The following is a 24,732-nucleotide window of genomic DNA, read 5'->3' on the forward strand; positions in this document are numbered from 1 at the left end:
GCCTAGTCCTCCTTTCTTCTTGGGTCGGTACAGCACCTGTTTAGAAAAACGATGACCCTTCCCCCCCCAGATAAATCTAGTGATTGAAGCCTGGAGTTTGTCTAGTGTGTGTTTTCGAATGGGAATTGGTAGGGAGCGGAAGAGATACAGGATTTTAGGGAGTAAAGTCATTTTGACTGAATTGATTCTACCTAACCAGGACATTTTATAGCGGGCCCAATGCGTGAGATCTTCTGAAAGTTTCTTAATCATTGGAGGGTAATTGTGATGGTAGAGCCGATCTATTTTCGCTGATAAGGAAACACCTAAGTATGGTAGGGCTGAGTCACACCAAGTGAAGGGGAAATGGGTTTTGAGCCTCTCCACCAGCTCATGTGGGGAGGAGATATTCAGCGCCATTGATTTGGCCATGTTGACCTGAAGTCCCGATATGCAGCCAAACGAGTTAAGTAGTTGGAGAATGTTGGGGGTGAAAATGAGGGGGGATGTGACAAACAGGAGTTTTTTGGCCACATTGCACTCCGTGAATGCTAGGGTTTTGTCTTATGGCCAGAGCCAAGGTTTCTATCACTATTGCGAATAGAATCGGTGAGAGAGGGAAGCCTTGTCTAGTCCCTTTTAGTATACAGAATTCTTCTGATAGGTGGCCTTGTATTTTAATACGTGCTCTAGGGGAGGAATAGAGGGAGGATATGGTAGTAATAAATTCCGGACCAAAACCCCATTTCCGCAATACAGTAAAGAGGTATGGCCAGGTGACCATGTCAAAGGCCTTTTGGAGATCTATCGATAGGCCATATCCTGGTTGAGAGGGCCCCCCATCCCATGACGATTGCATGAGGGAAATTAAATCTACCGCTCTCCTAATCTGGTCCGGCCCTTGTCTTCCGGGGATAAACCCCACCTGGTCCTTGTGGATATAGTTAGCTATGAAGGAAGCCAGTCTATTAGCCAGAATTTTCGTCATAATTTTTAAATCATTGTTTATCAATGAGATTGGTCTGTAATTGCTTACGTCGCTAGGGTCTTTGCCCGGTTTGGGGATTACTGATACGTATGCCAGGTTGGCTGACGGTTCCAAGGGGTTCCCCGCGCGGAGAGAATTAAAAAGGCGGGCCAGATAAGGAGATAGGACAACCGAAAAAGCTTTGTAGTAGTGTGCAGAGAAGCCGTCAGGGCCTGGGGCTGATTCAGTTTTGAGGTTCTTTATTACTTCTTGAATTTCCTCCACCCTGAAGGGGGATTCCATAATGGACCTATGGGAGTCCAAAATTGTGGGAATATCGAGGTCATTCAGGAAGGATTTAATACAGTCTGAGTTGTTTGAGTTGTTAGGGACGGGGGCTGAGTATAGCTTAGAATAAAAATCCTGGAAGGTTTCCAAGATTTTTTGGGGATTTTGGGTGAGAGTTCCCGAATTTGATCTGATCTTGGGAAGTGAGAATGTTTTAATTTTGTGGGATAATTTAGCAGCCAGCTGGGGACCTATTTTATTTGCCTGGATATAAAATCTGCCGCTAAGCCATTCAAGATGCTTGTCTGTGTTAGATGTAAGGGCCATATTAAGTGCTACTCGGGCAGCTTCTAGCTTGGACAGGGTTGAGGGAGAAATGTCCTCTGTATCATTAATACGAAAGAATTCCTTAATATCTTTTTCTAGAATTATGCAGTGCACAGGGTTAGCTAGTAGAGATTTACTTATGCGCCATTGTGGAGGCCCAGAGGGAGAGAGAGAGCATGAGATTTTAAGTGTCACTAGGGAGTGGTCTGACCATGGGACTTCCTGTATGGAGGCCTTGGATGCTGTGTGAATATCTGAATTTGGGAGGAATATATGATCAATTCTGGCATAGGTGTTATGTGGAGCCGAGAAATGGGTATAGTCGTTTGCCGTGGGGTTCAATTCCCTCCAGACGTCTATCAGGCCCATATCATGTAGAAGTCGGGCTATTTTGAGGCTTTGAGTGGGTGGATTTTTAAGGCGAGCTCTCCCCTGAGAAGACTTGTCAAGCAGTTGATCAAAAGTGATGTTATAGTCACCGCCCATGATCACCCTGCCTTCCAAGTGAGGGGCTAGAATCGAAAGCATAGAAGTGAAGAAGGTTGCCTGTCATTGGTTAGGGGCGTAATAGGAGATAATGGAGTATAGAATACCCCCTATAGTTCCCTTTATTAAAATATACCTGCCCTCTGGGTCTTTGATTGTGTGCGTGAGTGTAAAGGGAGTATTTTTGGACAGGAGAATGGCGACACCCCTTTTTTTGGTGTCGGCATTCGCCAGGAAAAAGGTCGGGAAGGTACGGTGCAGGAAGGTGGGGTTATAACTGGCTGGGTAGGACAACATCGAGGCCCCTAACGTGGTAGCTTTGAAATGCCTTGCGGCGTTTAGAGGGGGAGTTGAGTCCCTGAACATTATGCAAAGCTATTTTTAACGAGTGTGCCTGGGGATTAGGATCAGCCATGGGTGTAGGGGGTGCGATATGAGGCAAATGGAGCTTACCAGGACCGCCCGGAGATGGAAGTCGACTCGAAGAGGAATGGATTCATCAGTTTTCCTGAAGGCGGGGTCTGTAGGTATGTTCCGTGAGGATTCCTGGAGGGAGTGTGGAGAAGAGGGGGGGGAATGGGGGGAAGACAAAGGAGAAGAGTGAAAGGGAGAATGAGAGAGAAGGAGGGAGAGAGAGGAATGTAGGACAAGAAGATTAATCAGGCATAAAAATACTGCAAACATTAAGTGCAAAGTCAACAATAAATGAGATCAAACTAGGATCAAGTGAATTAAGGCAAAAATGAAAATTCGGACTAGTGTTACTAGTCCTAGTCCGGAGTCCACTAAACGGGGGAGTCCGGAGAAAAAGAGGAGAGGGCAACCTGAAAATGGGTTGTCTACCTGATGTCACCAGAGGGGTACTGAGTCCCCTCAAGTCACAACAGAGAGGGTGGTATGCAGGGCCGCTCCGGCTGTCTGGATCCCCCAAAGCAAGGTGATTAAAGAAAAAATTTATGGGATCGGTCACCAGGAGGGAGAGCAATTTAAATTGCGTGTCGGCTATAGGATCTTAGGTACGCACACAACAAAAAGAAAGGCAAAAAAAAAAAAAAAAGGGGGAGACCGAGATTAATGGTGCAATAACAATGGGGAGGGGGCGGGGTAATAAGTGCAGGGGGATGAGGGAGGGGAGAAAAAAGGAAAAAATCCAGAAGAAAAAAAATGCAAGTTCTTTTACTTTTTTTTTTTTTTTTTCCCCTTTCCTTTTTCCCTTCTTTCCCCCTTTTTCCCCTCCTTCCCCATTGTAACGAGGGTATCCATTGTGTTGTCCAACTGGAAATGCCTTTATGTATATCTCCTCGTCCAGAGGATACGTTTTAGCCCGGAAAGGGAACCCCTGTAGCCATTATCAGGGCTCGGGGGGCCTAGTTGTGGGCATTACCTGTCATGAAAGGAGTACAACGGTTCGTTTGACGTAGGAATGCCCCTAATCTGAAGAAAACACGTTGTCCTCAGTCCAGCAGGCAGTTTGGAAGAAGAGAGTCCCAATCCGGCTTGAGGAATAATGTTCATCTTGTGGAGCGAGAGTCCAGTTGCCGCTTTGATAGCTGCTTGTTCCATAGTGGTGTAAGGGGGCTGCCCGGGGGGGGTCTCTTGGATGACCCCGGGGTGGGTGTTTCGTGCAGGGATGCCAGGGATTGCGAGATCAGGCCTAGTTGCAGGAGCAAGTGCTCCCCGTCTTGGAAGTTGGAGAATTGGTAGGGAACATCTTTGTAATGGAATTGAAGGCGAAAAGGGAACGACCAGCGATATTTGATGGAATTTTGGGCAAGTATTACCAGCAATGGCTTGAGCGCTCTTCTCTTTTGTACCGTAGCTGGCGAGATGTCGGCAAAGATTTGAATCTTATGCCCTTGAAATGACAGGTTCTCTGTGTTGCGAGATCTTCTCATAATTTCCTCCTTCACGCCGTAAAAATGTGGCTTGACCACAATGTCCCTCGGGAGGCCATCTTGGCGGGGAAGCTGGAGGGCTCTGTGCGCTCTGTCCAGTTCAAGTCTGTGGTTTTGGATGTCCGGTATGAGGTCTTTGATGAATAATTGGACGGTTTTTGGTATATCTGTTATCGTTTCGGGTATCCCACGAATACGGAAATTGTAACGTCTATTTCTGTTCTCCAAATCGTCTATTTTGGATAAGGCAGTATCTAGCTGGTCTTGAAGCGATTGAATACAGGCCGTGTTCTGGTTTGTGCGTGCAGCAGTGTTATCCACCACCTGCTCAATTGCATCTATCCGGGAGCCCAAGTTTTGTAGGTCAGCCTTAATAGTAGCTGTGATCTGGGTGGCATTCTGAGCTAATCCTGCTGCCAGCATATCTGAAAAGCTCTGTAGCAAGAGCTGCATGTCCTGGGGCTGGGCCTGCTGTGAGGCTGGGGGATGTGCGGGCTCTGTTAGGCCTAGAGGAGCCTGGAGCCTGGGAGGGAGTATAATGTCACCCCGGGACTTGATGTGGAGGGAGTCTGTGTTAGCCGGGGGGGTCCCTTGAGCGGTGCTGAGACTTACTGTTGCCGCCAGCATGTCAGCGCTCTGCTGGGTGAGGGAAGTGTGGTCTGTGGTATCCATGCTGTCCTTCTGTGAGGTAGTGGTCGCCATCTTGGATGGGTCAGGGGCCGCCTGATTGAAGAGCAATTGTCGGCTCACCTCGCTCTTTTTCATTCCGCTCGTCATGTAATGATGAGCTGGGGAGGTTCGGTGAGCCCCGGGGAAAGTCTGGTACCGGTTCCGCTCGATCTGAGAGCTCTGGGGGAGGAGAAGGGCCGGAGCGGTGCGGAGCTCTCGATTAGAGCGTCTCCTTGGGAGTCCCGCGCATGCGCACCTGCAGCTAGACTATTTACAGTTAGTGTAGTGCGTCCTCCTCACAGTGTTCAGTTACAGCTACAAGTTAGTTTAGTGTGACCTCTGCACAGTGTTCAGCTAAAACTACAAGTTAGTGTAGTGCGTCCTCCTCACAGTGTTCAGCTAAAGCTACAAGTTAGTTTAGTGTGACTTCTGCACAGTGTTCAGCTAAAGCTACAAGTTAGGGTAGTGCGTCCTCCTCACAGTGTTCAGCTAAAACTACAAGTAGTGTAGTGCGACCTCTGCACAGTGTTTAGCTAAAGCTACAAGTTAGTGTAGTGCGTCCTCCTCACAGTGTTCAGCTAAAACTACAAGTTAGTGTAGTGTGACCTCTGCACAGTGTTCAGCTAAAGCTACAAGTTAGTGTAGTGCGTCCTCTGAACAGTGTTCAGCTAAAACTACAAGTTAGTGTAGTGTGACCTCTGCACAGTGTTCAGCTAAAGCTACAAGTTAGTGTAGCGCATCCTCCTCACAGTGTTCAGCTAAAACTACAAGTTAGTGTAGTGTGACCTCTGCACAGTGTTCGGCTAAAGCTACAAGTTAGTGTAGTGCGTCCTCTGAACAGTGTTCAGCTAAAACTACAAGTTAGTGTAGTGCGACCTCTGCACAGTGTTCAGCTAAAGCTACAAGTTAGTGTAGTGCATCCTCCTCACAGTGTTCAGCTAAAACTACAAGTTAGTGTAGTGCGACCTCTGCACAGTGTTCAGCTAAAGCTACAAGTTAATATAGTGCACCCTCCTCACAGTGTTCAGCTAAAGCTACAAGTTAGTTTAGTGTGACCTCTGCACAGTGTTCAGCTAAAGCTACAAGTTAGGGTAGTGCGTCCTCCTCACAGTGTTCAGCTAAAGCTACAAGTTAGTGTAGTGTGTCCTCTGAACAGTGTTCAGCTAAAACTACAAGTTAGTGTAGTGCGACCTCTGCACAGTGTTCAGCTAAAGCTACAAGTTAGTGTAGTGCATCCTCCTCACAGTGTTCAGCTAAAACTACAAGTTAGTGTAGTGTGTCCTCTGAACAGTGTTCAGCTAAAACTACAAGTTAGTGTAGTGTGACCTCTGCACAGTGTTCAGCTAAAGCTACAAGTTAGTGTAGTGCGTCCTCTGAACAGTGTTCAGCTAAAACTACAAGTTAGTGTAGTGCGACCTCTGCACAGTGTTCAGCTAAAGCTACAAGTTAGTATAGTGCACCCTCCTCACAGTGTTCAGCTAAAGCTACAAGTTAGTTTAGTGTGACCTCTGCACAGTGTTCAGCTAAAGCTACAAGTTAGGGTAGTGCGTCCATCTCACAGTGTTCAGCTAAAGCTACAAGTTAGGGTAGTGCGTCCATCTCAGTGTTCAGCTAAAGCTACAAGTTAGTGTAGTGCGTCCTCTGAACAGTGTTCAGCTAAAACTACAAGTTAGTGTAGTGCGACCTCTGCACAGTGTTCAGCTAAAGCTACAAGTTAGTGTAGTGCGTCCTCTGAACAGTGTTCAGCTAAAACTACAAATTAGTGTAGTGTGACTTCTGCACAGTGTTCAGCTAAAGCTACAAGTTAGTGTAGTGCATCCTCCTCACAGTGTTCAGCTAAAACCACAAGTTAGTGTAGTGCGACCTCTGCACAGTGTTCAGCTAAAGCTACAAGTTAGTATAGTGCACCCTCCTCACAGTGTTCAGCTAAAGCTACAAGTTAGTTTAGTGTGACCTCTGCACAGTGTTCAGCTAAAGCTACAAGTTAGGGTAGTGCGTCCTCCTCACAGTGTTCAGCTAAAGCTACAAGTTAGTGTAGTGCGTCCTCCTCACAGTGTTCAGCTAAAACTACAAGTTAGTGTAGTGTGACCTCTGCACAGTGTTCAGCTAAAGCTACAAGTTAGTGTAGTGCGTCCTCTGAACAGTGTTCAGCTAAAACTACAAGTTAGTGTAGTGTGACCTCTGCACAGTGTTCAGCTAAAGCTACAAGTTAGTGTAGTGCATCCTCCTCACAGTGTTCAGCTAAAACCACAAGTTAGTGTAGTGTGACCTCTGCACAGTGTTCAGCTAAAGCTACAAGTTAGTGTAGTGCGTCCTCTGAACAGTGTTCAGCTAAAACTACAAGTTAGTGTAGTGTGACCTCTGCACAGTGTTCAGCTAAAGCTACAAGTTAGTGTAGTGCATCCTCTGAACAGTGTTCAGCTAAAACTACAAGTTAGTGTAGTGTGACCTCTGCACAGTGTTCAGCTAAAGCTACAAGTTAGTGTAGTGCATCCTCCTCACAGTGTTCAGCTAAAACCACAAGTTAGTGTAGTGTGACCTCTGCACAGTGTTCAGCTAAAGCTACAAGTTAGTGTAGTGCGTCCTCTGAACAGTGTTCAGCTAAAACTACAAGTTAGTGTAGTGCGACCTCTGCACAGTGTTCAGCTACAGCTACAAGTTAGTGTAGTGCATCCTCCTCACAGTGTTCAGCTAAAACTACAAGTTAGTGCAGTGCAACCTCTGCACAGTGTTCAGCTAAAGCTACAAGTTAGTATAGTGCACCCTCCTCACAGTGTTCAGCTAAAGCTACAAGTTAGTTTAGTGTGACCTCTGCACAGTGTTCAGCTAAAGCTACAAGTTAGTGTAGTGCGTCCTCCTCACAGTGTTCAGCTAAAGCTACAAGTTAGTGTAGTGCGTCCTCTGAACAGTGTTCAGCTAAAACTACAAGTTAGTGTAGTGCGACCTCTGCACAGTGTTCAGCTAAAGCTACAAGTTAGTGTAGTGCGTCCTCTGAACAGTGTTCAGCTAAAACTACAAGTTAGTGTAGTGCAACCTCTGCACAGTGTTCAGCTAAAGCTACAAGTTAGTGTAGTGCGTCCTCTGAACAGTGTTCAGCTAAAGCTACAAGTTAGTGTAGTGCGTCCTCCTCACAGTGTTCAGCTAAAACTACAGGTTAGTTTTTTGTGAGCTCTGCACAGTGTTCAGCTAAAGCTACCTGTAAGAAGGTTGGTGGTGTTTTCCTGATCCTATCACTACCGCAGTCAGCTAAATAAGCTACAAGTTCATTTTTTGTGAGCTCTGCACAGTGTTCACCTAAAGCTACCTGTCGAAGGTTGGTGGTGTTTTCCTGATCCTATCACTACCGCAGGCAGCTAAATAAGCTACACGTTATTTTTTTGCGAGCTCTGCACAGTGTTCACCTAAAGCTACCTGTAGAAGGTTGGTGTTGTTTTCCTGATCCTATCACTACCGCGGGCAGCTAAATAAGCTACAAGTTAGTTTTTTGAGAGCTCTGCACAGTGTTCAGCTAAAGCTACCTGTAGAAGGTTGGTGGTGTTTTCCTGATCCTGATCCTGCTGATGCAGCTAAATAAGCTACAAGTTAGTTCTTTCGGGGCTCTGCACAGTGTTCACCTAAAGCTACCTGTCGAAGGTTGGTGGTGTTTTCCTGATCCTATCACTACTGCAGGCAGCTAAATAAGCTACAAGTTATTTTTTTGTGAGCTCTGCACAGTGTTCAACTAAAGCTACCTGTAGAAGGTTGGTGGTGTTTTCCTGATCCTAACACTACCGCAGGCAGCTAAATAAGCTACAAGTTAGTTTTTTTCGAGCTCTGCACAGTGTTCACCTAAACCTACCAGTCGAAGGTTGGTGGTGTTTTCCTGATCCTATCACTACTGCAGGCAGCTAAATAAGCTACAAGTTATTTTTTTGCGAGCTCTGCACAGTGTTCACCTAAAGCTACCTGTAGAAGGTTGGTGGTGTTTTCCTGGTCCTATCACTACCGCAGGCAGCTAAATAAGCTACAAGTTAGTTTTTTGCAAGCTCTGCATAGTGTTCACCTAAAGCTACCTGTCGAAGGTTGGTGGTGTTTTCCTGATCCTATCACTACTGTAGGCAGCTGAATAAGCTACAAGTTATTTTTTTGTGAGCTCTGCACAGTGTTCAACTAAAGCTACCTGTAGAAGGTTGGTGGTGTTTTCCTGATCCTAACACTACCGCAGGCAGCTAAATAAGCTACAAGTTAGTTTTTTCGAGCTCTGCACAGTGTTCACCTAAACCTACCAGTCGAAGGTTGGTGGTGTTTTCCTGATCCTATCACTACTGCAGGCAGCTAAATAAGCTACAAGTTATTTTTTTGCGAGCTCTGCACAGTGTTCACCTAAAATTACCTGTAGAAGGTTGGTGGTGTTTTTCTGATCCTATCACTACCGCAGGCAGCTAAATAAGCTACAAGTTAGTTTTTTTCGAGCTCTGCACAGTGTTCACCTAAACCTACCAGTCGAAGGTTGGTGGTGTTTTCCTGATCCTATCACTACTGCAGGCAGCTAAATAAGCTACAAGTTATTTTTTTGCGAGCTCTGCACAGTGTTCACCTAAAGCTACCTGTAGAAGGTTGGTGGTGTTTTCCTGATCCTATCACTACCGCAGGCAGCTAAATAAGCTACAAGTTAGTTTTTTGCAAGCTCTGCACGGTGTTCAGCTAAAACTACAAGTTAGTGTAGTGCGAGCTCTGCACAGTGTTCAGCTAAAGCTACCTGTAGAAGGTTGGTGGTGTTTTCCTGGTCCTATCACTACCGCAGGCAGCTAAATAAGCTACAAGTTAGTTTTTTGCGAGCTCTGCACAGTGTTCAGCTAAAGCTACCTGTAGAAGGTTGGTGGTGTTTTCCTGATCCTATCACTACCGCATGCAGCTAAATAAGCTACAAGTTAGTTTTTTGCGAGCTCTGCACAGTGTTCAGCTAAAGCTACCTGTAGAAGGTTGGTGGTGTTCTCATACTACAGGCAGGCAGTTGATTTTGCTAGCTGCAGTATCAGTATATATATATCTATATCTAGATCTAGATCTAGATATAGATATAGATATCTATATATATAGATATATAAATATATCCCAGCTTAGTGCAGCTACAGGCCATTAGTATGTCTGGAAGGCCAACAAGGAGAGGCAGACAGTCACAAGCCAATAAAAGAGGGCAAGCAGGCTCTGTGTCTAGAGGCAACAGTGCTGGTCTTGGAGACGGTGCATCCTCATCAGCACGTGGCCGTGGGACACGCTTGGCCTTTTCATCGGCAGCTGGCCGCATTGAGCCGCAACATGTGGAAGACTTGGTCGAGTGGGTGACCAAGCCGTCCTCATCCTCCTCATCCTCTCTCACCCATGCTCAAGGTACTTTGGCTGGCAAAGCAGCTGCCAATGCGGCCTCTTCCCTCGGCTCAATGGCATCAGTGACTCCTTCCCTAGCCCCACCATGTCCTCCTGAGGAGTCCCTCAAACTGTTTGACCAAAGTGTTGGGTACATGCTCCAGGGGGATGCCCAGCGTTTAGAAGGCTCTGATGATGATACTGAGCTAGAGGAAGGCAGTAATGTGAGCACGGACAGAGGGGGTGCCCAAGAAGGACAGCAATCTGACAGTCATGCTCCCCCTGCTGCAGCATACTGCCAGGTTTGCTCCAGTGATGAGGAGGGAGGGGATGATGAGGTCACTGACTCAACGTGGGTGCCTGATAGGAGAGAGGAGGAGGAGGTACATCACCAACGAGGCAGGATGCCCTCCAGGGGCCAGTCTAAGGGCAGCACACTGACTGCATCACACCCCAAAGCTCCGAATGTGCAGGGCGCTGCTGTCTTTGTGCGTTATTCCAAAAGTTCTTTGCTGTGGGCCTTTTTTGAGACGAGTGCATCAGATCACACCGCTGCTATTTGCAACATATGTCTCAAGCGTATCTCGCGTGGCCAAAACATCTCCCGCTTGGGCACCAGATGCTTGACCAGACATATGTTGACCTGCCATGCAGTTCGTTGGCAAGCGTATCTAAAAGACCCACACCAAAGAACAAAGAGGACCTCTCCTTGCTCCTCATCAGCTGAGATCTCCAACCCCACTATACCTTCAGTCCTCTCTGAGACACCGAGAGGAATGAAGATGTAGAATTAGGTGTGTCACAGCCAAGTACTTGTGGGCAATCTGCTTTCGGTACACCGAGGTCAGATTGTACCAGGCAAATTTACCTGCCCCAGCTTGCTAGCACTTCAACTGCTGCCTTTTCAGTTGGTAGACTCTGCCCCCTCCCGTGAGTTTGTGAAATGTGTGGTTCCTCAGTAGCAGGTACCCAAATGCCACTTTTTCTCACGGAAGGCAATTCCGGCTCTCTACCGGCATGTGGAAGGCAATGTCCATGCCTTGCTGGACAGGGCAGTCAGCGGTAAGGTGCATATTACCGCTGACTCATGGTCCAGCAGGCATGGACAGGGACGTTACCTAAGTTTCACATTGGGTGACTCTGCTGGCAGCTGGGAAGGATGCAGGATAAGGTGCAGTAGTGTTGGAGGTTGTTCCACCACCACGCCTCCAAAATGCCACTACTAATGATTGTGACACACCTCTCTCCTCCACCCCCTCCTCTTCTTCTTCCTCCATGGCCTCTTCCTGTGCTTTGTCCTCGGAACCAGCGGTACTCCTTAGCCATTCAAGGGGCTACGCAAGTGTGCAGGCCAAAATATGCCATGCGGTGCTTGAGCTGGTGTGCTTGGGGGACAGGAGCCACACTGGGGCAGAGGTTGTGTCAGCTCTGCAGGGGCAGGTTCAGAGGTGGTTGACGCCACGCCAACTTAAGGCAGGAATGGTGGTTTGTGACAATGGCACCAACCTCCTCTCTGCCCTCCGACAGGGACAAATGACCCATGTGCCCTGTTTGGCTCACGTCCTTAACTTGGTGGTGCAGCGTTTCTTGGGAAGGTACCTGGGCTTGTAGGATTTCCTGAGGCAGGCCATGAAAGTCCGTGTGCATTTCCGCCAGTCATATAATGCCAGTGCTCGGCTGGCAGACCTCCAAAAGGAGTTTAACCTGCCCAAGAACCGCCTAATCTGTGACATGCCCACCAGGTGGAACTCAACGTTGACCATGCTGCAGCAGCTGCACACACAGCAGAGGGCCATCAATGAGTACCTGTGCGACTATGGCACCAGGACAGGGTCAGGGGAGCTTGTTTTTTTTTTCCCCACGCCAGTGGGCCATGATCAGGGATGCATGCACTGTCCTGTCACCATTTGAGGAGGCCACGAGTATAGTGAGCAGTGACAGTGCATGCATTAGTGACACTGTCCCCCTTGTCCACCTGTTGGAGCACACGCTGCGTGGAATAATGGACAGGGCACTTGAGGCAGAACAGAGGCAGGAAGAGGAGGACTTCCTTAGCTCTCAAGGCCCCCTTTATCCAGACAGTGTTCCTGCGTGCTCGCCAATCACACAGGAAGAGGAGGAGGAGGATTGTGTCAGTATGGAGGTGGAGCCTGGCATTCAGCATCAGCAGCAGTCTTTAAGGGATCAGTCCAAGAAATACATGGACTTGTACATGGCTGGGAGGAGGTGGCTGCAGACCATGTCATCCTTAGTGACCCAGAGGGCTCCGGACTGAATGCCTAAGCAAACCTACGCTGCATGGCCTCCCTGATCCTGCAAAGCCTGCGTAAAGATCCTCGTATTCGTGGTATCAAGGAGAAGGACCATTACTGGCTGGCAACCCTCCTTAATCCACGTTACAAGGGTAAGGTTGCGGACCTTATCTTGCTGTCGCAGAGGGAGCAGAGGATGAAACATCTTCGTAAGGCCTTGTAGAAAGGTCTGTGCAACGCGTTCCCAGAGACTGGGAGGTTACAAACTCCTGTTTCTGGACAACGTGTTGCTGAGGCTTCGGTCAGTCAAAGAAGGAGCAGTGGAGAAGGTGGCCGTCTGACCGATGCATTCAGACAATTTTTTAGTGCGCAGCCCCAAGGTATGATCGTTTCCAGCAACCATCGCCAGCGTCTGTTTTACATGGTGCAGGAATACCTAGGGGCAAGATCTGACTTGGACACTTTTCCCACCGAAAATCCTCTGGGTTACTGGGTCTTGAGGATGGATCACTGGCCAGAGCTTGCACAGTATGCAATTGAGCCACTGGCCTGTCTTGCATCCAGCGTTCTTTCGGAACGCACATTCAGTGCTGCTGGAGGCTTTGTAACTGATCACAGGGTGCGTCTGTCCACCAACTCGGTCAATCGACTGACCTTCATAAAAATGAATCAGTCTTGGATCACCACCAGCTACCAAGCACCTGATGCTGATGTAACCAAATAATTTTTTTTGAAATCTCAGATCCCTTCAAAGACTGCCTATGCTGATGCTGAGTGACTATCCTGAGTAATTATCCTCTTCCTCCTCAATGATCACGCTGATAGCTTGTAAGAACATTTTTGGTTCTGGGTGCCACCACCAGTGCCTAAGGCCCAATTTTTCAGCCCCTGTTTAACAGGGGCGTATAATTACAATTTTTGCTGCAATACTTTGCAGCAGGGCTCATTCCTGCGATCCAACTATAGCATCTGTGAGGGGTTGCAGTGTTGTGGCAGCAGTGGCTAAGGCCCAAGTTTTCTGCCCCTGTTTAACAGGGGCATGTAATTACAATTTTTGATGCAATACTTTGCAGCAGGGCTCGTTCCTGCATTCCAACTAGAGTATCTGTGAGGGGTTGCAGTGTTGTGGCACCAGCACCAGTGCCTAAGGCCTAATTTTTCAGCCCCTGTTTAACAGGGGCGTGTAATTACAATTTTTGATGCAATACTTTGCAGCAGGGCTCATTTATGCGTTCCAACTAGAGTATCTGTGAGGGGTTGCAGTGTTGTGGCACCAGCACCAGTGCCTAAGGCCTACTTTTTCAGCCCCTGTTTAACAGGGGCATGGTAATTACAATTTTTGATGCAATACTTTGCAGCAGGGCTCGTTCCGGCGTTCCAACTAGAGTATCTGTGAGGGGTTGCAGTGTTGTGGCACCAGCACCAGTGCCTAAGGCCAAATTTTTCAGCCCCTGTCTAACAGGGGCGTGTAGTTACAATTTTTGATGCAATACTTTGCAGCAGGGCTCATTCCTGCGTTCCAACTAGAGTATCTGTGAGGGGGTTGCAGTGTTGTGGCACCAGCACCAGTGCCTAAGGCCCAATTTTTTAGCCCCTATTCAACAGGGGCATGTAATTACAATTCTTGATCTAATATTTCACAGCAGGGCCCGTTTCTGCGCCCACCAAGAGCGAGTGAGGACTTACAGTGTTGTGGCACCAGCACCACCACCAAAGGCCCAATTTTTCTGCCCCTGTTCAACAGGGGCATGTAATTACAATTCTTGATCTAATATTTCACAGCAGGGCCCTGTGAGGGCTTACAGTGTTGTGGCCACAACAACACCTAAGGCCCAAATTTCTGCTGAGTATATAGGGCAGGCCCCTACTTTCAAACATCCAACTTACAAATGACTCCTACTTGCAAATGGAAGGAGACAACAGGAAGTGAAATGAAATCTACCCCTAGGAAGGGAAATTCTCTCCTGTAAGAGTTAATATGGGAAAAACATTTCTCCTTTCCACTGATGCTTTATCACCAATCCTTGTTTCACAAAAAACCCCAAATTTTCAAAAAACATTTGTAATTGGGACAAAAAGTGAGGTGAAATCTTCTGAAGAGGAGCACAGACAGCAAAACAAATGTCACAGGGGTGATAACCCTTCCCTATTTTTTCCAAAAAGCTTAAAATAGATTTTTTGGCTGGAGCTAAACACGTTAAAAATGTACCAGTTCAAAATTACAAACAGATTCTACATAACAACAAACCTACAGTCCCTGTCTTGTTTGCACCGCCTGTATACTGCTGTTCAGAGTACAGAGCCTGTATACTGCTGTTTCCTTTTTTAATTTGGGTGCGGGGTTCCCCTTAATATCCATACAAGACCCAAAGGGCCTGGTAATGGACTGGAGGGTACCCATGCCGTTTGTCTCACTGATTTTCATCCATATTGCCAGGACCCGACATTACATTAAAGCCGCAAGCAGTTTTAAATGACTTTTTTTCCTTTAAAAATGACATTTTGTGCAGGGACTGTTCTAAGCACGGGAAACACGCGCCACTTTACAGGCATACTATAGACACCCCCCAAGTACGATATTTAAAGGAATTTTTCACTTTTTTTAAAAATTAAGCATCATTAAAATCACTGCTCCCAAAAAAACGTCAGTTTTTAAAAGTTTTTTTTGCATTGATACATGTCCCCTGGGGCAGGACCCGGGTCCCCAAACCATTTTTAGGACAATACCATGCAAATTAGCCTTTAAAATGAGCACTTTTGATTTCGAACGTTCGAGTCCCATAGACGTCAATGGGGTTCTAACGTTCGTGCGAATTTTCGGTCCGTTCACAGGTTCTGGTGCAAACCGAACTGGGAGGTGTTCGGCTCATCTCTACAAGTGACAAATTCTGCAGAATGGATAATCAAACTAAAAGTGATATTGTATGAAATGAACTATTGAAATCTACTATAATTTTGGGGAAGATCAGGCATTGGATCAGTAAATAGGACCATGCGAAGTACAATTGAAGGAGATTTGTTTAGTTTTCAATAAATCCCTGTGATTGTGTTTAACCTTCTAATTAGTCCACTATATCAGAAAGAGTTCTAAAGTCCTTTACCAGCTCACATTGGGCAGATGTGGCCTAAAAACTACCCCAATAATAGAAAGTATCAAATAACCCCCCACCACATTTTGTTGCAATGCCAGTCCTGTAAAAGAGTCTGATGCCCATCAGCATGTTAATATATTTTTTATTTTTGGGTGCTCCTCTAGATGCACATAGTGCAAGAGAACCTAGTATTAGCATGGGAGAGGGCTTGTATCCTTGAAAAGGTGTGGTTAAAGGTAGCGTGTGCACTTGAGCAGATTAATATATGCTTCCTGCTTGGTCATTTTAGTGTTGGATAAGTTCCTGTTGTCCTTATACAAAAGGATAACTTAACATTGTCATCCTAGGAATGGAAGTGTGGTACTAGCAGAAACATCAAGTGAAAATAAAGGGAAAAAATCTTGAAAAAAGAAAATTAATACAGATATTCAAACTTGGAATATCTCTTAGTTTCAATGATATAAATAAATCATGTATCAAGTCACGATGAAAGTCCAAAAACCCACATTTTATTTATAAACACATTAAAATATAAATCAAACTAAAAGAAAAATTATATACATTCTGGTGTCACAGTTGCCTCTCAATATGAAATATAGGATCATATAACACATTCTGTATATATAAAGAAAGGCTGGGAAAAAAAGGTCCACTTTTTTACAACTGGCTGCATCAGAGGCTGAATGTGACATTTATTTCAGGTGAATCAGTCACTATCTTTTAAACACATGCACTGTGAATGTTCAGCTAAATGTCACATTCGAAAAAAGAGAAAGTAAGAGAATCAACTAGTGTGGAATTGCTGCCAACATCAAAAATGACATAATATGAAAAACATGCATCAAGTGCATTGGGAGATGCCCCCTTGGACTTTGATGGCAGAAGTAAAGTATAGAGAGTCAAAGTATATATAAAAAAGCACAAAAGTGCCAACTTTATTTAATACAAAAATAGTAGAAAATCTATAAATGTTGTATCACACATAGACACAATGGTTTAAAATGTATTGCAATGGTACATCAATGAATGGATATATTTCTTGACCACCAACTTGGGTAAATATGTACTAAATACCTTTTGCTTATATCTATTCATTGATGTACTGTTGCAATACATTTTAAAACATTGTGTCTATGTGTGATACAACATTTACAGATTTTCTACTATTTTTGTATTAAATAAAGTTGGCACTTTTGTGCTTTTTTTATATATACTTTGACTCTCTATACTTTACTTCTGCCATCAAAGTCCAAGGGGGCATCTCCCAATGCACTTGATGCATGTTTTTCTTATGATAAAAGTCACATTCATACTTTATAAATATACCCCTTAGCTAAATTCTGATGGATTTTTAATCCAGCACCTCAGTGCCTTTGGCCACTGTTTCAGTTTTCTTGTGTGTTAACTTAATTTATATTGATTTTTTGATGTAGAGATGGTATAAGAAGCAAATGAGAGGCATTGTTGGTAGTCTTATATTTTATAGTTGTATAGTATGTATTGGTATAAATTTTTCATTTTAACTTACAAAACTTTAGATTTCACTAAGTAAATACAAAAGTCACATTTATTCCACTCTGACTCCTATTTAGCTATGGCCATGTTACCTCCTGCTATTTGTGTAAATCAACCACTGATAGCTTTTTCCCCTCCAACTGTGATAACAGTTTGCTATGAGGATGGACATAAGTGGGTTCACACATTATTTCTTTAGGGAATGTAATGCTCTGTAACATTAGCAATGTAGGAAGCAAGGGTAATTGTAGTGTTGTCCCTTACTAAAGAGATACTGTAAATCATTATTACATCTTAGAGTATTAGCTTATTTTATTGTATGCATGTCATCCTAACTCTGATAAATCATATTTTCTACTTATGTAAAACTTATGTAAATTTATAAATATGTAGGTGCACCAGGGGAACTAAAAATTTTGCTTCAACATATGAATTATTTATTTCTAGTCCTATTGAAAGTTTCACGAGTATATTCCATACTTAAGAACTACTTAAAGGGGGTATCTTTTATAAATTACTTCCCTGCAGAATTACTTCACAACATTGAGAGTTATACAGGCTTTCATTTAATGGAGTTGCCAAATTTTATCAGGATAAGGATGAGCTGTGATTATATTATTCACTTACATAGCTATCTTCTAGTAAAAGTCATCCCTGCACTGACATGGGCTGTTCCATATGTTCCATATGGGCAGTACAAAGAGTAAAAGTAAAATACAGAGTGCAGTAATTGAAGTTCATTTTATTTCTCACCTTCAAAATCTGACTCCACCTTTTTTAGAGTTTGTTTGTGCCCCGCTTTCTACTCTAGAGTGCTGGCCTTGAACAATTCTGGCTCTTTGAGGGGGGGGGATCCTCAACATCAACCTCCTCTTCTTCCACTTGGGTTGACCTACCAGCCTGTGCTGACTCTTCTCCTCAAGAGGGTGAGGAGGTAATGAGGATGACAACATATTGCAGCACTAGTCATTAAAGTGATAGAGCAGCTGTTGCTAGGAAAAAAAAATCTGTCATGTAGGTTACTTGCTAGCTTAGAGGTAAAAATAAAGACAAATAAAGGCATTAAATAGTAAAAGCCTATACAGGGTGTTGGATAGGGATTAGCCGAACATCCCGCTGGTTCGGTTCGCACAAGAACATGCGAACAGACAAAAAATTTATGCGAACACTGTTAAAGCCTATGGGACATGAGCGTGAAAAATCAAAAGCGATAATTTTAAAGGCTTATATGCAAGTTATTGCCATAAAAAGTGTTTAGAGACCTGGGTACTGCCCCAGGGGACATGTATCAATGCAAAAAAAGTTTTTAAACAGACTTTTTTTAAGGAACAGTGATTTTAATAATGCTTAAAGTGAAACAATAAATATGAAATATTCCTTTAAATATCATGCCTGGGGGGGGTCCCCTTAGTTTGCCTGTAAAGTAGCGCATAGTTCCCATGTTTATAACAGTACTGCAGCAAACTTACATTTCTAAAGGAAAAAATTTCATGCAAAATTGTTTGCGGCTATAATGTATTGTCGGATCCTGGTAATATACATAAAAAATCATTGAAAAAAACAGCGTGGGTCCCCCCAGTCCATTACCAGGCCCTTTGGGTCTGGTATGGATATTAAAGGGAACACCATGCCAAAATTAAAAAAAATACATTGGAGTTCCCCCCAAAATCCATACCAAACTCTTCAGGTCTGGTATGGATTTTAAGGGGAACCCCGCGCCAAATACAAAAAATGGTGTGGGGGACCCCCCACAATCCATACCAGACCCTTATCCAAGAATACAACCTGGCAGGCTACAGGAAAAGGGGGGGACAAGAGAGCACCCTCCGCTGAACCGTACCAGGCCATATTCCCTCAACATGGGGAGGGTGCATTGGGGTCCCCCCAAAACACCTTGTCCCCATGTTGATGGGAATAAGAGCTTCATCCCCACAACCCTTGCCCGGTGGTTGTGGGGGTCTGTGGGTGGGGGGCTTATAGGAATTTGGAAGCCCCCTTTAACAAGGCCTAGGGAGGCGTCCTGCCAACTGAAGTCTTATCTCTTTGACAGCTGTTATATAGGCAAGGGCAGGGCCACCCAGTGATGTAAATGGGTGACCCCCCCGTATCTGACGTCACATGACGTCAAAAAGGGCAGAGTCACCCAGTTACGTCACCGGGTGGCCCCACTCTTGGGTATATGACATCTGTCACTGCGAAAAGGCTGCAGTTGGCGGGACGCCTCCCATGGAGGCAAAGTTTTTCCTTTTTTTTTCTCTGGACCATCAGCGCCGTGATTGAACATGGATTTATATTGTGAGACACTTTTTTATTTTTATTTTTTAATAAAGTAATTATTAAAAACTGTCTGCTGTCGTTTTTGCTTTTTTGACACTTTTTAGGTGAATGGGTAGGGGTACAGTGTACTCTTACCCATTCACATGGGGGGGCAGGATCTGGGGGCCCCCTTGTTAAAGGGGGCTTCCAGATTCCGAAAAGCCTCCCGTCCACAGACCCCCACAACCACTGGGCAAGGGTTGTGGGGATGAGGCCTTTATCCCCATCAACATGGGGACAAGGTGCTTTGGGGGGGAAAGTAGCCAGGAAAGGATCAGAAGGGGGGTGCTCTCTTGCCCCCCCTTTTCCTGCGGCCTGCCAGGTTGCATGCTCGGATAAGGATCTGGTATGGATTTTGGGGGGACCCCCCACCATTTTTGTTAAATTTTGGAATAGGGTTCCCCTTAAAATCCACACCAGACCTGAATGGCATATGGATTTTGGAGGGGGATCCCCCATGCCATTTTTTTTTTTAAGTTTTGGAATAGGATTCCCTTTAAAATCCATACCAGACCTGAAGGGCATATGGTTTTTGGAGGGGGGCCCCCATGCCATTTAAAAAAAAAATTGATGCAGGGTTCCCCTTAACCACTTCAAAACACTGTGTTATATAAACTACACTGCCTGTATTGACTAAATATAGATATAGAGTCTACACTGAATATATAGGCTACACTGAATGCAGAGTATATACAGTGTATCTATATATATATAGATATATCTATATATCTATCTATCTATCTCTCTCTCTCTCTATATATATATATATATATATATATATATATATATATACTGTATCTATCTGTCTATCTATCTATCTATCTATCTATCTATCTATCTATCTATCTATCTATCTATCTATCTATCTATCTATCATTCTATCTATATATGGATAGATAGATAGAGAGATAGATAGATAGATAGATAGATAGATAGATAGATAGATAGATAGATAGATAGATAGATAGATATCAAATACACTGCCACTAACTAACCTGTCTGCCTAATCTAGCTCAAACTATCTCTGTCCACACACTATACACAGCCGCTAAGTAAGCAGCCTTATATAGTGTGGGGCATGGACTTAGTCACGCTGATCCATGATTGGCCAAAGGCAACTAGGGATGAGCCGAACACCCCCCGGTTCGGTTCGCACCAGAACCTGCGAACGGACCAAAAGTTCGCAAGAACGTTAGAACCCCATTGACGTCTATGGGACTCGAACGTTTGAAATCAAAAGTGCTCATTTTAAAAACTAATTTGCATGGTATTGTCCTAAAAAGGGTTTGGGGACCCAGGTCCTACCCCAGGGGACATGTATCAATGCAAAAAAAACTTTTAAAAACGGCCGTTTTTTCGGGAGCAGTGATTTTAATGATGCTTAAAGTAAAAAAAAAAAAAGTGAAATATTCCTTTAAATATCGTACCTGAAGGGTGTCTATAGTATGCCTGTAAAGTGACGCGTGTTTCCCGTGTTTAGAACAGTCCCTGCACCAAGTGTCATTTTTAAAGGAAAAAATCTCATTTAAAACTGCTTGCGGGTTTAATGTAATGTCGGGTCCTGGCAATGTGGATGAAAATCAGTGAGACAAACGGCATGGGTACCCCCCAGTCCATTACCAGGCCCTTTGGGTCTTGTATGGATATTAAGGGGAACCCCACACCCAAATTAAAATATGGAAAGGTGTGGGGCCACCAGGCCCTATATACTCTGAACAGCAGTATACAGGCGGTGCAAACAAGACAGGGACTGTAGGTTTGTTGTTAAGTAGAATCTCTTTGTAATTTTGAACGGGTACATTTTTAACGTGTTTAGCTCCAGCCAAAAAATCTTTTTTAAGCTTTTTGGAAAACATAGGGAAGGGTTATCACCCCTGTGACATTTGTTTTGCTGTCTTTCCTCCTCTTCAGAAGATTTCACCTCACTTTCTGTCCCAATGGATTGGAAAGCATCAGTGGAAAGGAGAAATGTTTTTCCCATATTAACTCTTACAGGAGAGAATTTCCCTTCCTAGGGGTAGATTTCATCTCACTTCCTGTTGTCTCCTTCCGTTTGCAAGTAGGAGTCGTTTGTAAGTTAGTTGTTTGAAAGTAGGGTCCTGCCCTATATACTCAGCAGAAATTTGGGCCTTAGGTGTTGCTGTGGCCACAACACTGTAAGCCCTCACAGGGCCCTGCTGTGAAATATTAGATCAAGAATTGTAATTACATGCCCCTGTTGAACAGGAGCTGAAAAATTAGGCCTTAGGCACTGGTGCTGGTGCCACAACACTGCAACCCCTCACAGACACTCTAGTTGGAACGCAGGAACGAGCCCTGCTGCAAAGTATTGCATCAAAAATTGTAATTACACGCCCCTGTTAAACAAGGGCTGAAAAATTGGGCCTTAGGCACTGGTGCTGGTGCCACAACACTGCAACCCCTCACAGACACTCTAGTTGGAATGCAGGAACGAGCCCTGCTGCAAAGTATTGCATCAAAAATTGTAATTACACGCCCTTGTTAAACAGGGGCAGAAAAAATGGGCCTTAGGCACTGGTGCTGGTGCAACAAAACACTGCAACCCCTCACAGACACTCTAGTTGGAACGCAGGAACGAGCCCTGCTGCAAAAGAATTGCATCAAAAATTGTAATTACACGCCCCTGTTAAACAGGGGAAGAAAAAATGGGCCTTAGGCACTGGTGCTGGTGCCACAACACTGCAATCCCTCACAGACACTCTAGTTGGAATGCAGGAACGAGCCCTGCTGCAAAGTATTACATCAAAAATTGTAATTACACGCCCCTGTTAAACAGGGGCTGAAAAATTGTGCCTTAGGCACTGGTGGTGGCGCCCAGAACCAAAAATGTTCTTACAAGCTATCAGCGTGATGATTGAGGAGGAAGAGGATAATTACTCAGGGATAGTCACTCAGCATCAGCATAGGCAGTCTTTGAAGGGATCTGAGATTTCAAAAAAAATTATTCGGTTACATCAGCATCAGGTGCTTGGTAGCTGGTGGGGATCCAAGACTGATTCATTTTTATGAAGGTCAGTCGATCGACCGAGTCAGTGGACAGACGCACCCTGTGATCGGTTACCACGCCTCCAGCAGCACTGAATGTGCGTTACGAAAGAACGCTGGATGCAGGACAGGCCAGTAGCTCAATTGCATACTGTGCAAGCTCTGGCCAGTGATCCATCCTCAAGACCCAGTAACCCAGAGGATTTTCGGTGGGAAAGGTGTCCAAGTCTGATCTTGCCCCTAGGTATTCCTGCACCATGTAAAACAGACGCTGGCGATGGTTGCTGGAACCGATCATACCTTGGGGCTGCGGACCAAAAAATTGTCTGACCGCATCAGTCAGACGGCCACCTTCTCCACCACTCCTTCTTTGACTGACCGAAGCCTCAGCAACACGTTGTCCAGAAACAGGAGTTTGTAACCTCCCAGTCTCTGGGAACGCGTTGCACAGACCTTTCTGCAAGGCCTCCCGAAGATGTTTCATCCTCTGCTCCCTCTGCGATGGCAGGATAAGGTCCGCAACCTTACCCTTGTAACGTGGATCAAGGAGGGTTGCCAGCCAGTATTGGTCCTTCTCCTTGATACCACGAATACGAGGATCCTTACGCAGGCTTTGCAGGATCAGGGAGGCCATGCAGCGTAGGTTTGCTGAGGCATTCGGTCCGGAGTCCTCTGGGTCACTAAGGACGACATGGTCCGCAGCCACCTCCTCCCAGCCACGTACAAGTCCATGTGTTTCTTGGGACTGATCCCTTAAAGACTGCTGCTGATGCTGAGTGCCAGGCTCCACCTCCATACTGACACAATCTTCCTCCTCCTCCTCCTCCTCCTCGTCCTCTTCCTGTGTGATCGGCGGGCACGCAGGAACACTGTCTGGATAAAGGGGGCCTTGAGAGCTAAGGAAGTCCTCCTCTTCCTGCCTCTGTTCTGCCTCAAGTGCCCTGTCCATTATTCCACGCAGCGTGTGCTCCAACAGGTGGACAAGGGGGACAGTGTCACTGATGCATGCACTGTCACTGCTCACCATCCTCGTGGCCTCCTCAAATGGTGACAGGACAGTGCATGCATCCCTGATCATGGCCCACTGGCGTGGGGAAAAAAAAACAAGCTCCCCTGACCCTGTCCTGGTGCCATAGTCGCACAGGTACTCATTGATGGCCCTCTGCTGCATGTGCAGCCCCTGCAGCATGGCCAACGTTGAGTTCCACCTGGTGGGCATGTCACAGATTAGGCAGTTCTTGGGCAGGTTAAACTCCTTTTGGAGGTCCGTCAGCCGAGCACTGGCATTATATGACCGGCGGAAATGCACACAGACTTTCCTGGCCTGCCTCAGGACATCCTGTAAGCCCGGGTACCTGCCCAAGAACCGCTGCACCACCAAGTTAAGGACGTGAGCCAAACAGGGCACATGGGTCATTTGTCCCTGTCGGAGGGCAGAGATGAGGTTGGTGCCATTGTCGCAAACCACCATTCCTGCCTTAAGTTGGCGTGGCGTCAACCACCTCAGAACCTGCCCCTGCAGAGCTGACAGAACCTCTGCCCCAGTGTGGCTCCTGTCCCCCAAGCACACCAGCTCAAGCGCCGCATGGCATCTTTTGGCCTGCATACTTGCGTAGCCCCTTGAACGACTATGGAGCACCGCTGGTTCCGAGGAAGAGGCCATGGAGGAAGAAGAAGAGGAGGGGGTGGAGGAGAGAGGTGTGTCACAATCATTAGCATTTTGGAGGCGTGGTGGCGGAACAACCTCCAACACTACTGCACCTTGTCCTGCATCCTTCCCAGCTGCCAGCGGAGTCACCCAATGCGCCGTGAAACTTAGGTAACGTCCCTGTCCATGCCTGCTGGACCATGAGTCAGCGGTAATATGCACCTTACCGCTGACCGCCCTGTCCAGCGAGGCATGGACATTGCCTTCCACATGCTGGTAGAGAGCCGGAATCGCCTTCCGTGAGAAAAAGTGGCGTTTGGGTACCTGCCACTGAGGAACCGCACATTCCACAAACTCACGGAAGGGGGCAGAGTCTACCAACTGAAAAGGCAGCAGTTGAAGTGCTAGCAATTTTGCCAAGCTAGCATTCAACCGCTGGGCATGTGGATGGCTGGGAGCAAACTTCTTTCGGCGGTGCAGCAGCTGGGGAAGGGAAATTTGCCTGGTACAATCTGACGTCGGTGTACCAAAATCAGATTGCCCACAAGTACTTGGCTGTGACACACCTAATTCTACACCTTCATTCCTCTCAGTGCAGGTCTCAGAGAGGACTGAAGGTCTAGTGGGGTTGGAAATCTCAGCTGATGAGGAGCAAGGAGAGGTCCTCTTTGTTCTTTGGTGTGGGTCTTTTAGATACGCTTGCCAACGAACTGCATGGCAGGTCAACATATGTCTGGTCAAGCATGTGGTACCCAAGCGGGAGATGTTTTGGCCACGCGAGATACGCTTGAGACATATGTTGCAAATAGCAGCGGTGCACTCTGATGCACTCGTCTCAAAAAAGGCCCACACCAAAAAACTTTTTGAATAACGTGCAGAGACTGCAGCGCCCTGCACATGTGGAGCTTTGGGGTGTGATGCAGTCAATGTGCTGCCCTTAGGCTGG

This window comes from Aquarana catesbeiana, linkage group LG01 (assembly GCF_042186555.1).
Source record: "Aquarana catesbeiana isolate 2022-GZ linkage group LG01, ASM4218655v1, whole genome shotgun sequence".
Classification (NCBI taxonomy): Eukaryota; Metazoa; Chordata; class Amphibia; order Anura; family Ranidae; genus Aquarana; species Aquarana catesbeiana.